Source organism: Crinia signifera, chromosome 6 (assembly GCF_055691185.1).
Source record: "Crinia signifera chromosome 6, ASM5569118v1, whole genome shotgun sequence".
NCBI lineage: Eukaryota > Metazoa > Chordata > Amphibia > Anura > Myobatrachidae > Crinia > Crinia signifera.
Genome location: NC_139222.1, coordinates 56,241,066 through 56,256,387, shown reverse-complemented (window position 1 = coordinate 56,256,387; position 15,322 = coordinate 56,241,066).

The window sequence follows — 15,322 nt, the reverse complement described above, 5'->3', positions numbered from 1 at the left end:
CTGATATTTTTGGAGGTTGCAGGGGCCACTACACCATTCAAAATAGGCAGGCTTTAGCATATGCAGTTAGGCCCTGTAGGATGATTTTAGCTAAAAAGTGCCCCAAACACTCAAACGGGCTTGTATCTGGGAAGGGAAAATATGGGAAAAATGACTTAGACACCAAATGATACACTGTATGCCATGTTTCCAAATTTTTATGCACAGTGGTTACAGCATGAAGCGAATGCATGTGAATATACAAAGGTGCATTGCATTAAACAAGTCCAATGAGCGTCCCAAAATGGCCGGCCTGCCTGCTTTCATCCATCAATTGTTCTAAATTTTTCATTACCCAATGAGCTGAGGTGGAGTCTTAGCCAGTGGTACCATCAGGGAGGTGTGTAAAGCACTTAAGGCTAGACAGCCAATCAGCTGCCAGCTTCCATATGTTAATCAAATAAAGCAGCCAATCACAAAGCTGCCCATTGATCAGCAGGCCCTTTATGACATCAAAGACAGACCCTCAGAACTATCTGTGCATGACTAATGGCTGGCTTTCAGTTGGGCGGGTGGGTGGCAGAGGGAGGGGATGTCTGTCTCGTTTCTCCTGAAAATTGCGGTTTTTCTGCGTTTACGGGAAAAGTTGAGGTCCGACGCGCAAAAGTGGGGTATCGTAGAAATCACCTTTTAAAGACGCACATTTCTGGCTCCCCAAAAATGGGCATTTCAAATGAGAAATGAGTCCAATGAACAAAATAGCGTGAATAAGTATGTATTTCAGGGGTGAGTTAGCAGGTTATTGGGGAAGTAAGTCCTGATATTTTTGGAGGTTGCAGGGGCCACTACACCATTCAAAATAGGCAGGCTTTAGCATATGCAGTTAGGCCCTGTAGGATAATTTTAGCTAAAAAGTGCCCCAAACACTCAAACGGGCTTGTATCTGGGAAGGGAAAATATGGGAAACATGACTTAGACACCAAATGATATACTGTATGCCATGTTTCCAAATTTTTATGCACAGTGGTTACAGCATGAAGCGAATGCATGTGAAAATACAAAGGTGCATTGCATTAAACAAGTCCAATGAGCATCCCAAAATGGCCGGCCTGCCTGCTTTCATCCATCAATTGTTCTAAATTTTTCATTACCCAATGAGCTGAGGTGGAGTCTTAGCCAGTGGTACCATCAGGGAGGTGTGTAAAGCACTTTGGGCTAGACAGCCAATCAGCTGCCAGCTTCCATCTGTCAATCAAATACAGCAGCCAATCAGAAAGCTGCCCATTGATCAGCAGGCCCTTTATGACATCACAGACAGACCCTCAGAACTATCTGTGCATGTCTAATGGCTGGCTTTCAGTTGGGCGGGTGGGTGGCAGAGGGAGGGGATGTCTGTCTCGTTTCTCCTGAAAATTGCAGTTTTTCTGCGTTTACGGGAAAAGTTGAGGTCCGACGTGCAAAAGTGGGGTATCGTAGAAATCACCTTTTAAAGACGCACATTTCTGGCCCCCCAAAAATGGGCATTTCAAATGAGAAATGAGTCCAATGAACAAAATAGGGTGAATAAGTATGTATTTCAGGGGTAAGTTAGCAGGTTATTGGGGAAGTAAGTCCTGATATTTTTGGAGGTTGCAGGGGCCACTACACCATTCAAAATAGGCAGGCTTTAGCATATGCAGTTAGGCCCTGTAGGATGATTTTAGCTAAAAAGTGCCCCAAACACTCAAACGGGCTTGTATCTGGGAAGGGAAAATATGGGAAACATGACTTAGACACCAAATGATACACTGTATGCCATGTTTCCAAATTTTTATGCACAGTGGTTACAGCATGAAGCGAATGCATGTGAATATACAAAGGTGCATTGCATTAAACAAGTCCAATGAGCGTCCCAAAATGGCCGGCCTGCCTGCTTTCATCCATCAATTGTTCTAAATTTTTCATTACCCAATGAGCTGAGGTGGAGTCTTAGCCAGTGGTACCATCAGGGAGGTGTGTAAAGCACTTAAGTCTAGACAGCCAATCAGCTGCCAGCTTCCATCTGTCAATCAAATACAGCAGCCAATCATAAAGCTGCCCATTGATTAGCAGGCCCTTTATGACATCACAGATAGACCCTCAGAACTATCTGTGCATGTCTAATGGCTGGCTGTCAGTTGGGCGGGTGGGTGGCAGAGGGAGGGGATGTCTGTCTCGTTTCTCCTGAAAATTGCGGTTTTTCTGCGTTTACGGGAAAAGTTGAGGTCCGACGCGCAAAAGTGGGGTATTGTAGAAATCACCTTTTAAAGACGCACATTTCTGGCCCCCCAAAAATGGGCATTTCAAATGAGAAATGAGTCCAATGAACAAAATAGGGTGAATTAGTATGTATTTCAGGGGTGAGTTAGCAGGTTATTGGGGAAGTAAGTCCTGATATTTTTGGAGGTTGCAGGGGCCACTACACCATTCAAAATAGGCAGGCTTTAGCATATGCAGTTAGGCCCTGTAGGATAATTTTAGCTAAAAAGTGCCCCAAACACTCAAACGGGCTTGTATCTGGGAAGGGAAAATATGGGAAACATGACTTAGACACCAAATGATATACTGTATGCCATGTTTCCAAATTTTTATGCACAGTGGTTACAGCATGAAGCGAATGCATGTGAAAATACAAAGGTGCATTGCATTAAACAAGTCCAATGAGCATCCCAAAATGGCCGGCCTGCCTGCTTTCATCCATCAATTGTTCTAAATTTTTCATTACCCAATGAGCTGAGGTGGAGTCTTAGCTAGTGGTACCATCAGGGAGGTGTGTAAAGCACTTTAGGCTAGACAGCCAATCAGCTGCCAGCTTCCATCTGTCAATCAAATACAGCAGCCAATCAGAAAGCTGCCCATTGATCAGCAGGCCCTTTATGACATCACAGACAGACCCTCAGAACTATCTGTGCATGTCTAATGGCTGGCTTTCAGTTGGGCGGGTGGGTGGCAGAGGGAGGGGATGTCTGTCTCGTTTCTCCTGAAAATTGCAGTTTTTCTGCGTTTACGGGAAAAGTTGAGGTCCGACGTGCAAAAGTGGGGTATCGTAGAAATCACCTTTTAAAGACGCACATTTCTGGCCCCCCAAAAATGGGCATTTCAAATGAGAAATGAGTCCAATGAACAAAATAGGGTGAATAAGTATGTATTTCAGGGGTAAGTTAGCAGGTTATTGGGGAAGTAAGTCCTGATATTTTTGGAGGTTGCAGGGGCCACTACACCATTCAAAATAGGCAGGCTTTAGCATATGCAGTTAGGCCCTGTAGGATGATTTTAGCTAAAAAGTGCCCCAAACACTCAAACGGGCTTGTATCTGGGAAGGGAAAATATGGGAAACATGACTTAGACACCAAATGATACACTGTATGCCATGTTTCCAAATTTTTATGCACAGTGGTTACAGCATGAAGCGAATGCATGTGAATATACAAAGGTGCATTGCATTAAACAAGTCCAATGAGCGTCCCAAAATGGCCGGCCTGCCTGCTTTCATCCATCAATTGTTCTAAATTTTTCATTACCCAATGAGCTGAGGTGGAGTCTTAGCCAGTGGTACCATCAGGGAGGTGTGTAAAGCGCTTAAGTCTAGACAGCCAATCAGCTGCCAGCTTCCATCTGTCAATCAAATACAGCAGCCAATCATAAAGCTGCCCATTGATTAGCAGGCCCTTTATGACATCACAGATAGACCCTCAGAACTATCTGTGCATGTCTAATGGCTGGCTGTCAGTTGGGCGGGTGGGTGGCAGAGGGAGGGGATGTCTGTCTCGTTTCTCCTGAAAATTGCGGTTTTTCTGCGTTTACGGGAAAAGTTGAGGTCCGACGCGCAAAAGTGGGGTATTGTAGAAATCACCTTTTAAAGACGCACATTTCTGGCCCCCCAAAAATGGGCATTTCAAATGAGAAATGAGTCCAATGAACAAAATAGGGTGAATAAGTATGTATTTCAGGGGTGAGTTAGCAGGTTATTGGGGAAGTAAGTCCTGATATTTTTGGAGGTTGCAGGGGCCACTACACCATTCAAAATAGGCAGGCTTTAGCATATGCAGTTAGGCCCTGTAGGATGATTTTAGCTAAAAAGTGCCCCAAACACTCAAACGGGCTTGAATCTGGGAAGGGAAAATATGGGAAACATGACTTAGACACCAAATGATACAATGTATGCCATGTTTCCAAATTTTTATGCACAGTGGTTACAGCATGTAGCGAATGCATGTGAATATACAAAGGTGCATTGCATTAAACAAGTCCACTGAGCGCCCCAAAATGGCCGGCCTGCCTGCTTTCATCCATAAATTGTTCTAAATTTTTCATTACCCAATGAGCTGAGGTGGAGTCTTAGCGAGTGGTACCATCAGGGAGGTGTGTAAAGCACTTTAGGCTAGACAGCCAATCAGCTGCCAGCTTCCATCTGTCAATCTAATACAGCAGCCAATCAGAAAGCTGCCCATTGATCAGCAGGCCCTTTATGACATCACAGACAGACCCTCAGAACTATCTGTGCATGTCTAATGGCTGGCTGTCAGTTGGGCGGGTGGGTGGCAGAGGGAGGGGATGTCTGTCTCGTTTCTCCTGAAAATTGAGGTTTTTCTGCATTTACGGGAAAAGTTGAGGTCGGACGCGCAAAAGAGGGGTATCGTAGAAATCACCTTTTAAAGACGCACATTTCTGGCCCCCCAAAAATGGGCATTTCAAATGAGAAATGAGTCCAATGAACAAAATAGGGTGAATAAGTATGTATTTCAGGGGTGAGTTAGCAGGTTATTGGGGAAGTAAGTCCTGATATTTTTGGAGGTTGCAGGGGCCACTAGACCATTCAAAATAGGCAGGCTTTAGCATATGCAGTTAGGCCCCATAGGATGATTTTAGCTAAAAAGTGCCCCAAACACTCAAACGGGCTAGTATCTGGGAAGGAAAAACATGGGAAACATGACTTAGACACCAAATGATACACTGTATGCCATGTTTCCAAATTTTTATGCCCAGTGGTTACAGCATGATGCGAATGCATGTGAAAATACAAAGGTGCATTGCATTAAACAAGTCCAATGAGCATCCCAAAATGGCCGGCCTGCCTGCTTTCATCCATCAATTGTTCTAAATTTTTCATTACCCAATGAGCTGAGGTGGAGTCTTAGCCAGTGGTACCATCAGGGAGGTGTGTAAAGCACTTTAGGCTAGACAGCCAATCAGCTGCCAGCTTCCATCTGTCAATCAAATACAGCAGCCAATCAGAAAGCTGCCCATTGATCAGCAGGCCCTTTATGACATCACAGACAGACCCTCAGAACTATCTGTGCATGTCTAATGGCTGGCTTTCAGTTGGGCGGGTGGGTGGCAGAGGGAGGGGATGTCTGTCTCGTTTCTCCTGAAAATTGCGGTTTTTCTGCGTTTACGGGAAAAGTTGAGGTCCGACGCGCAAAAGTGGGGTATCGTAGAAATCACCTTATAAAGACGCACATTTCTGGCTCCCCAAAAATGGGCATTTCAAATGAGAAATGAGACCAATTAACAAAATAGGGTGAATAAGTATGTATTTCAGGGGTGAGTTAGCAGGTTATTGGGGAAGTAAGTCCTGATATTTTTGGGGGTTGCAGGGGCCATTAGACCATTCAAAATAGGCAGGCTTTAGCATATGCAGTTAGGCCCCGTAGGATGATTTTAGCTAAAAAGTGCCCCAAACACTCAAACGGGCTAGTATCTGGGAAGGAAAAACATGGGAAACATGACTTAGACACCAAATGATACACTGTATGCCATGTTTCCAAATTTTTATGCACAGTGGTTACAGCATGAAGCGAATGCATGTGAAAATACAAAGGTGCATTGCATTAAACAAGTCCAATGAGCATCCCAAAATGGCCGGCCTGCCTGCTTTCATCCATCAATTGTTCTAAATTTTTCATTACCCAATGAGCTGAGGTGGAGTCTTAGCCAGTGGTACCATCAGGGAGGTGTGTAAAGCACTTTAGGCTAGACAGCCAATCAGCTGCCAGCTTCCATCTGTCAATCAAATACAGCAGCCAATCAGAAAGCTGCCCATTGATCAGCAGGCCCTTTATGACATCACAGACAGACCCTCAGAACTATCTGTGCATGTCTAATGGCTGGCTGTCAGTTGGGCGGGTGGGTGGCAGAGGGAGGGGATGTCTGTCTCGTTTCTCCTGAAAATTGCGGTTTTTCTGCGTTTACGGGAAAAGTTGAGGTCCGACGCGCAAAAGTGGGGTATCATAGAAATCACCGTTTAAAGACGCACATTTCTGGCCCCCCAAAAATGGGCATTTCAAATGAGAAATGAGTCCAATTAACAAAATAGGGTGAATAAGTAGGTATTTCAGGGGTGAGTTAGCAGGTTATTGGGGAAGTAAATCCTGATATTTTTGGAGGTTGCAGGGGCAACTACACCATTCAAAAGAGGCAGGCTTTAGCATATGCAGTTAGGCCCTGTAGGATGATTTTAGCTAAAAAGTGCCCCAAACACTCAAACGGGCTTGTATCTGGGAAGGGAAAATATGGGAAACCTGACTTAGACACCAAATGATACACTGTATGCAATGTTTCCAAATTTTTATGCACAGTGGTTACAGCATGAAGCGAATGCATGTGAAAATACAAAGGTGCATTGCATTAAACAAGTCCAATGAGCGTCCCAAAATGGCCGGCCTGCCTGCTTTCATCCATCAATTGTTCTAAATTTTTCATTACCCAATGAGCTGAGGTGGAGTCTTAGCCAGTGGTACCATCAGGGAGGTGTGTAAAGCACTTTAGGCTAGACAGCCAATCAGCTGCCAGCTTCCATCTGTCAATCAAATACAGCAGCCAATCAGAAAGCTGCCCATTGATCAGCAGGCCCTTTATGACATCACAGACAGACCCTCAGAACTATCTGTGCATGTCTAATGGCTGGCTTTCAGTTGGGCGGGTGGGTTGCAGAGGGAGGGGATGTCTGTCTCGTTTCTCCTGAAAATTTGTTATGATCTCTTGTGCCACGCTGCCTGGCGAGGCACTACGCGACACTGGCTGGCAGGAGATCCAATCGGGAAAGGAGGGCAACCTCGCCAACCTGACTCCGTTGCTACCAAAATGAAGTTGGCGTGTGAGTGCAGGGCTAAGGCTTCACCAAAAATAGCCGCGTTCGTGGGAGCCTGTTAGTCAGGCTCCCACCCCGATGCCACCTGGTCTTACGATGTGACAACTCGCACGCCAAGGTCAGTGGTCAGCAAGGGGAAACACTAGCTAAACACCCTCCCCTGGCGAGGATACCAACGGGACTCCCGTATGGGTGAACAGAGTGCAGGGAGTGCACAGGACAATATAAACCACAGGCACGGGCGTAACAATACGCAAGAGATCTACACAATAATCCCAAGGATGTGTAACAATACACAGGCGATGTATCAATAATAATAGAAGGATAGGAGCCTGGGGGTAACCCCCACTTATCTGTGTGCAGCAGCACGAAGACGACAGGGTCCAAGGAACAGACAGGAGGGAACACAAAGCGTGGATGTGGTCTGGATCCAGGAGATGGACACTGGGACAACGGCAGACAGCACGCGGGCACCGGACACACTTGGAGAAGGAACACAAGCCCAGGGGGAACTGGAGACGGCACTGGATACTACACAGGTGATGGGAGACAAGTACTGGGAGACTGGAGACGGCACAGGATACAAGGAATGGCGTACTGGATACAAGGGAGCGCAGGAACACTAAGGTCAAGACCAAAGCTATAACCGGCCCTGAGTGTACCCAGGTGCCGGTTTAAATAGCGCGCCAGACTCCTGCTAATTACCGGCAAAATCCTCCCCTTCCTCCCTGCGGCTGCCAGGCGTCCTCCGTCGCCTAGGCAACCGCTGCGGCAGGGGAGGAAGAGACACGGACGCTGGCCGCGTGTGTGCGTCCGGCGGAAGTGAGGCGGCTGTGACGCGGCGGCGTCCCCGTCGCCCGGCAACCACCAGGAGGGAGTTAGAGACTGTACGGGCAGCGTCTGCGCTGTCCCCGCAGTCTCTAACAGTACCCCCCCCTTGAGGAGGGGTCACCGAACCCTTAGCACCAGGTTTCCAAGGAAATTTTTTGAAGAATTCCATCTTTAATCTGGGCGCATGCAAGGACTTCTCTGGGACCCAAGATCTCTCCTCATCTCCATATCCCTTCCAGTGAACAAGGAACTTAAGCCGACCTCTGACCATCTTAGAGTCCAAGATATGTTCCACCAAATACTCCTTGTGTCCCTGGACAATAATGGGTCTTTGAGTACGCGTGGATCCGGATGGGCGATTTCCAAAAGCAGGTTTGAGGAGAGAACAGTGGAAGACATTATTAATGCGTAAAGATTTGGGAAGTTGTAACTTGAATGCGACTGGGTTGACTTTTCTAATGATCAAAAATGGACCAATGAATCTGGGACCCAGTTTCTGACATTGCTGTCGGAGCTTAATATGGCGAGTGGACAGCCAAACCCTCTGACCTACTCTGAAAGGACAAGGCCTTCTGTGTCTGTCGAAGAACAATTTAGAGCGAGCTGAGGATAATCTAAGGGCCAGATGTATCTTTTTCCAGGCTCTACGAAAGGACAAGACAGAAGAGGAGGATCTGGAGGGGTCTACCGGAGAAATGAAAGAATTACATCTGGGATGGAAGCCTAGGTTACAGAAGAACGGAGAGGTCTTGGAGGCTGTATGATAAGCGTTGTTATAAGCGAATTCTGCTAATGGCAAGAGTTCAGCCCAGTTGTCTTGGCACTTTGAGACAAAGCAGCGGATGTACTGCTCTAAAGCCTGATTGACCCTTTCGGTCTGTCCGTTCGACTGTGGGTGATGACCAGAGGAGAGACTGACTTGAATGCCTAGGGCAGAGCAAAAGTTTTTCCAGAACCTAGCTATAAACTGAGAACCCCTGTCAGAGACTATATCCACTGGGAGACCATGAAGTCTAAAAATATTGGTGACGAACAACTGGGCCAGTGATCTGGCAGTGGGGAGTCCGCATAAAGGAGTAAAATGAGCCATCTTGGAAAATCGATCTACTGTGACCCAGATGGTGGTGAATTTATTAGAAGGAGGAAGATCCACAATGAAGTCCATGGAAATGTGGGACCATGGTTTCTCGGGGATGGATAGAGGAAGCAGCGGCCCGACCGGAGCCTGTCGTGAAGATTTGTGCCGCGCACAGACCAGACAGGAAGAAACAAAGTGTTCGACCTCCTGCTTCATGGAAGGCCACCAAACAGCCCTGGACAGATGTTCAAGAGTCTTGGTAATACCCGGATGCCCGGCGCTTTTAGACGAATGAAAATCTTTAAGAACCTCCTGCCGCAGATTCTTGGGGACAAACAACCGATTCTGGGGTGTCTGTCGGGGAGCCGTGGATTGAGCGGCAAGAACTAAAGTGGCTAAATCTTGCGTCACGCCTGCCAAAATGACTGAGTGTGGAACAATAGGAGATATTCCTGTATCAGCCCTTTGAGAGGTCAAGAAACTACGAGAGAGAGCATCTGCCTTTATGTTCTTCGAGCCCGGTCTAAAAGTAATGAGAAAATTGAACCTGGTAAAGAAGAGTGCCCACCGAGCCTGTCGTGGATTAAGACGTTTGGCAGATTCAATATAAGCCAGATTTTTGTGGTCAGTGATTACCGTAATAAAATGTTGGGCCCCTTCTAGCCAATGTCGCCACTCCTCAAACGCCCATTTGATAGCTAGAAGTTCCCGATTGCCCACATCGTAATTCATCTCGGCCGACGAGAATTTACGTGAGAAGTAGGCACAGGGATGAACCTTGGAGCTCCGTGGATCCCTCTGTGAAAGGACTGCTCCCGCTCCCACATCTGAGGCGTCGACTTCGACAATGAAAGGAAGACAAGGGTCAGGATGCCGTAAAATGGGAGCTGAGCAAAAAGCTTCTTTTAAAGACTCGAAGGACTCAATGGCACGTGGAGACCAACACCCTGGGTCAGCTCCTTTACGGGTTAATTCCACTATGGGGGCAACAATATCGGAGAAAGAGCGGATAAACTTACGATAATAGTTGGAAAACCCTAGGAATCTTTGAATGGCTTTGAGAGTGGTAGGACGTACCCACGACTGGATGGCCTGTACCTTGGTGGGATCCATGGAGAACCCCTTGGAAGAGATGATGTATCCTAAAAAGGTCACTCGAGACACCTCAAACTCACACTTTTCTAACTTGGCATACAGGTGATTCTCACGCAGTTTCTGTAAGACCAACCTAACGTGCTGCCGATGCTCAGGTAATGATTTAGAGAAGATGAGTATATCGTCCAAGTATACTACCGCAAAACAACCCAGAAAGGGTCGGAGGACCTCGTTAATAAAGTCTTGAAAGACTGCAGGAGCATTAGCTAAGCCGAAAGGCATGACAAGATACTCAAAGTGTCCCGAATGTGTGTTAAAGGCTGTCTTCCATTCGTCTCCTTCCTTAATTCGGATGAGGTTATAGGCCCCTCTGAGGTCAATCTTAGAGAATACCACTGCCTCTCGGATTTGATCAAAAAGAACCGAAATGAGGGGTAACGGGTACGAATTTTTTACCGTGACCTTGTTAAGTGCTCTATAATCAATGCATGGTCGCAAGGAACCGTCTTTCTTTTCAACAAAGAAAAACCCAGCTCCAACTGGAGATTTAGAGGGACGGATAAAACCTTTCTCCAGACTTTCTTGAATATACTGATCTACCGCCTGGGACTCTGGTGCGGACAGAGCATACAGGCGCCCCTTCGGGAGTCTGGCATTGGGTACAAGATCAATGGTACAATCAAATGTGCGATGCGGGGGCAGGGTATCTGCTTCTTTTTTAGAAAATACATCAGCAAAGTCGCAATACTGAGGAGGAAGCGACTGTAGAGTGGGTAGTGCCCCCCGGAGAGGAAGAGAAAGACAAGTGGCAAGACAAGGGTTACTCCACCGAACGATCTCCCCCGTTACCCAATTGAATTCAGGATTATGTAATCTTAACCATGGCAACCCGAGGACAATGGGGGTGAGAGGACAATGGAAGACAAAGAAAGAAATATCCTCCGAATGAAGGGCACCTATAGACAAATGAACTACTGGTGTGGTGTAGGAGATTTTGCCTTTGGACAATGGACGGCCGTCCAAACCACACACGGAGATAGAATCGGCCAGAGGCACCAGCTCAAGCCCCAGTTGCCGAACTAGACCTTCGTCCATAAAATTACCGGCCGCTCCAGAGTCAACAAAAGCAAAAACTTCCTGCGAGCGGTTAGCCCTGGATACAAATGCAGTAATAAAAAGAGAGTTAGAGGGAGAAAAGCATGACAGGCCCGAGTGAACCTCCCCAGCATCACTTAGGCCCTGTCTTTTCCCGCCTTCAGTGGACAGTTGACAGCATGATGTCCCGGACCCCCACAATACAGACACAACCCTTTGAGACGTCTGCGGTTCTTCTCAGAAGAGGATAGTCGAGTGGCCCCCAGCTGCATAGGTTCGTCACCGGGTACCTCGGTGGACTCCCCCAGAACCGAAGATGGCAACACTCCAGACGACCTCTCTCTTCGCCGCTCTCGGAATCTCCTGTCCACTTTAATGGACAATTGCATAATACCATCAAGGGTGCTAGGCGTGGGGTAGTGTACTAGTGCATCTTTAAGGGACTCAGACAACCCAATGCGAAACTGACTACGTAGGGCCGGGTCGTTCCAGCCAGAATCTATGGCCCATCTCCTAAATTGGGTGCAATAGGCTTCGGCCGTACCCTGCCCTTGTCGAAGGGCCCTAAGATTAGCCTCGGCTGAGGCAGCACGATCTGGGTCGTCATATAATAATCCCATGGCGGAAAAGAAATAATCCAAAGAAGAAAGGGCCTCAGAACCAACAGGAAGGCCAAAAGCCCAAGTCTGAGGGTCCCCCTGTAACAGGGAAATGACGATTCCCACCCGTTGGGTCTCAGAGCCAGAAGAACCAGGGCGTAATTTGAAATAAAGTCTACATGCCTCTCTAAAATTAAAAAACTGCGACCGATCCCCAGAGAAACGGTCGGGGAGATTTACTTTGGGTTCTGCAATTCTATCAGAGCGAGAACCAGCCTGCTGCCGTTCTTCCTGAGAATTTACCCGTAAAGTTAAGTCCTGTAATTTCTGCGTCAAAGTGTGCATTTGTCCTATCAGGGCTTGACCAGAAATCTGCTGGGAATGCTCCATAGTGAGAGGGAAGGCTCTGAGCTGAAAGGTATCGCCTCAGGTTTCGGTTTTGGCCGGTTATAATGTTATGATCTCTTGTGCCACGCTGCCTGGCGAGGCACTACGCGACACTGGCTGGCAGGAGATCCAATCGGGAAAGGAGGGCAACCTCGCCAACCTGACTCCGTTGCTACCAAAATGAAGTTGGCGTGTGAGTGCAGGGCTAAGGCTTCACCAAAAATAGCCGCGTTCGTGGGAGCCTGTTAGTCAGGCTCCCACCCCGATGCCACCTGGTCTTACGATGTGACAACTCGCACGCCAAGGTCAGTGGTCAGCAAGGGGAAACACTAGCTAAACACCCTCCCCTGGCGAGGATACCAACGGGACTCCCGTATGGGTGAACAGAGTGCAGGGAGTGCACAGGACAATATAAACCACAGGCACAGGCGTAACAATACGCAAGAGATCTACACAATAATCCCAAGGATGTGTAACAATACACAGGCGATGTATCAATAATAATAGAAGGATAGGAGCCAGGGGGTAACCCCCACTTATCTGTGTGCAGCAGCACGAAGACGACAGGGTCCAAGGAACAGACAGGAGGGAACACAAAGCGTGGATGTGGTCTGGATCCAGGAGATGGACACTGGGACAACGGCAGACAGCACGCGGGCACCGGACACACTTGGAGAAGGAACACAAGCCCAGGGGGAACTGGAGACGGCACTGGATACTACACAGGTGATGGGAGACAAGTACTGGGAGACTGGAGACGGCACAGGATACAAGGAATGGCGTACTGGATACAAGGGAGCGCAGGAACACTAAGGTCAAGACCAAAGCTATAACCGGCCCTGAGTGTACCCAGGTGCCGGTTTAAATAGCGCGCCAGACTCCTGCTAATTACCGGCAAAATCCTCCCCTTCCTCCCTGCGGCTGCCAGGCGTCCTCCGTCGCCTAGGCAACCGCTGCGGCAGGGGAGGAAGAGACACGGACGCTGGCCGCGTGTGTGCGTCCGGCGGAAGTGAGGCGGCTGTGACGCGGCGGCGTCCCCGTCGCCCGGCAACCACCAGGAGGGAGTTAGAGACTGTACGGGCAGCGTCTGCGCTGTCCCCGCAGTCTCTAACAAAATTGCGGTTTTTCTGCGTTTACGGGAAAAGTTGAGGTCCGACGCGCAAAAGTGGGGTATCGTAGAAATCACCTTATAAAGACGCACATTTCTGGCTCCCCAAAAATGGGCATTTCAAATGAGAAATGAGTCCAATGAACAAAATAGGGTGAATAAGTATGTATTTCAGGGGTGAGTTAGCAGGTTATTGGGGAAGTAAGTCCTGATATTTTTGGAGGTTGCAGGGGCCACTACACCATTCAAAATAGGCAGGCTTTAGCATATGCAGTTAGGCCCTGTAGGATGATTTTAGCTAAAAAGTGCCCCAAACACTCAAACGGGCTTGTATCTGGGAAGGGAAAATATGGGAAACATGACTTAGACACCAAATGATACAATGTATGCCATGTTTCCAAATTTTTATGCACAGTGGTTACAGCATGAAGCGAATGCATGTGAATACACAAAGGTGCATTGCATTAAACAAGTCCACTGAGCGCCCCAAAATGGCCGGCCTGCCTGCTTTCATCCATAAATTGTTCTAAATTTTTCATTACCCAATGAGCTGAGGTGGAGACTTAGCGAGTGGTACCATCAGGGAGGTGTGTAAAGCACTTTAGGCTAGACAGCCAATCAGCTGCCAGCTTCCATCTGTCAATCTAATACAGCAGCCAATCAGAAAGCTGCCCATTGATCAGCAGGCCCTTTATGACATCACAGACAGACCTATGGGGGGGTAGATTTCGCACTGGATAACTGTTTTATTGGTACAATGTACTTTGAAATTTACAAATAAGACAGTAAGAGCTCCTATACCCCGATTTAGTGAGCTTAATAAAAGCTATCAGGAGATGATAGGGTAGGAGGTGCTCCCCAAAGTCAGAAGCAACATAAATTTACACATAGAAAAAGAAGACTTATGTTGGGGGCACTAATTAGAAAAGAAGGGATGTAATGTGATTTATTGTTCTATTAAAACTTAACGTTTATTTAATGTACATTTAGAAAAAGGTCCTATAGTACCCTCTCAATTCATATATTCGAGCCGGGTATGGGACTAAATGGGGAGGAAAAATAGTAATATTCCACCACTACATAAATTGACATACAGACTTACAAACATGAAGCACACACACAGAGTTTTTGGAAAATACCCAGTGATTACATTAGTTTCAGGTAATTACTGTCTCAAATGCAGAGCTGTTTAATTCAATTTTTATACAGTCTCAACATAGGTATTATATTAGGTGGTAGATTTAAGTAGGAAAAATAGAGAGCTGTCAGCTTATTATCTCCACCTATCCTCTTACTTTCACTGTCTTGTTTCAGAGGATAGTGGTTCGGAGATTTCAAGGTTTTGAAGCTTGTTAGCTCTGAAATGATAGATTCATTATTTCCTTCTGCTGCTTGCTCACATCTGCACGACAGCACTGGTGTTTAAATAACATTTACAGTGTCGCCGTTCATCTGTTAGTCAAGTGAGAGAGGAAGGAAGAGGAGAGGGAAAAAGGGAGTATTTGTGCAACCAATTTGGATACAGACTAGATACTGGTAGATTGTAAGATTGTTAGCTTGGATACACACCTGATATTTAGTATACAACAAATTGATACAATGTATCCGTTGGTTTTCACAGCAGAGAAAAGAAAAAAAGGAGATTAACAAGATATTGATTCCCAATCAAATTCTGCTGTCATTCCATCTTTTGATAAAGCGGATGGGTGATGAGAGATCTGATGGGATATCTGTTAATTTGCAGAAATATTTTAAGAAAGAAAAACTTCCTACTCCTTTGCGTTTAACATGTGGCTATACACCTGATATTTTATACATTGCAGGAATAATGCCACCGGTCCCGCTATTGAGAGGAGTTTTATAGAAAATTAGTAGTAAAGTGCCTATTTAGACATAAGTATTTGTGGCATAATTTATGAACTTAAGATTGCACCTCCTACCCTATCATCTCCTGATAGCTTTTATTAAGCTCACTAAATCGGGGTATAGGAGCTCTTACTGTCTTATTTGTAAATTTCAAAGTACATTGTACCAATAAAACA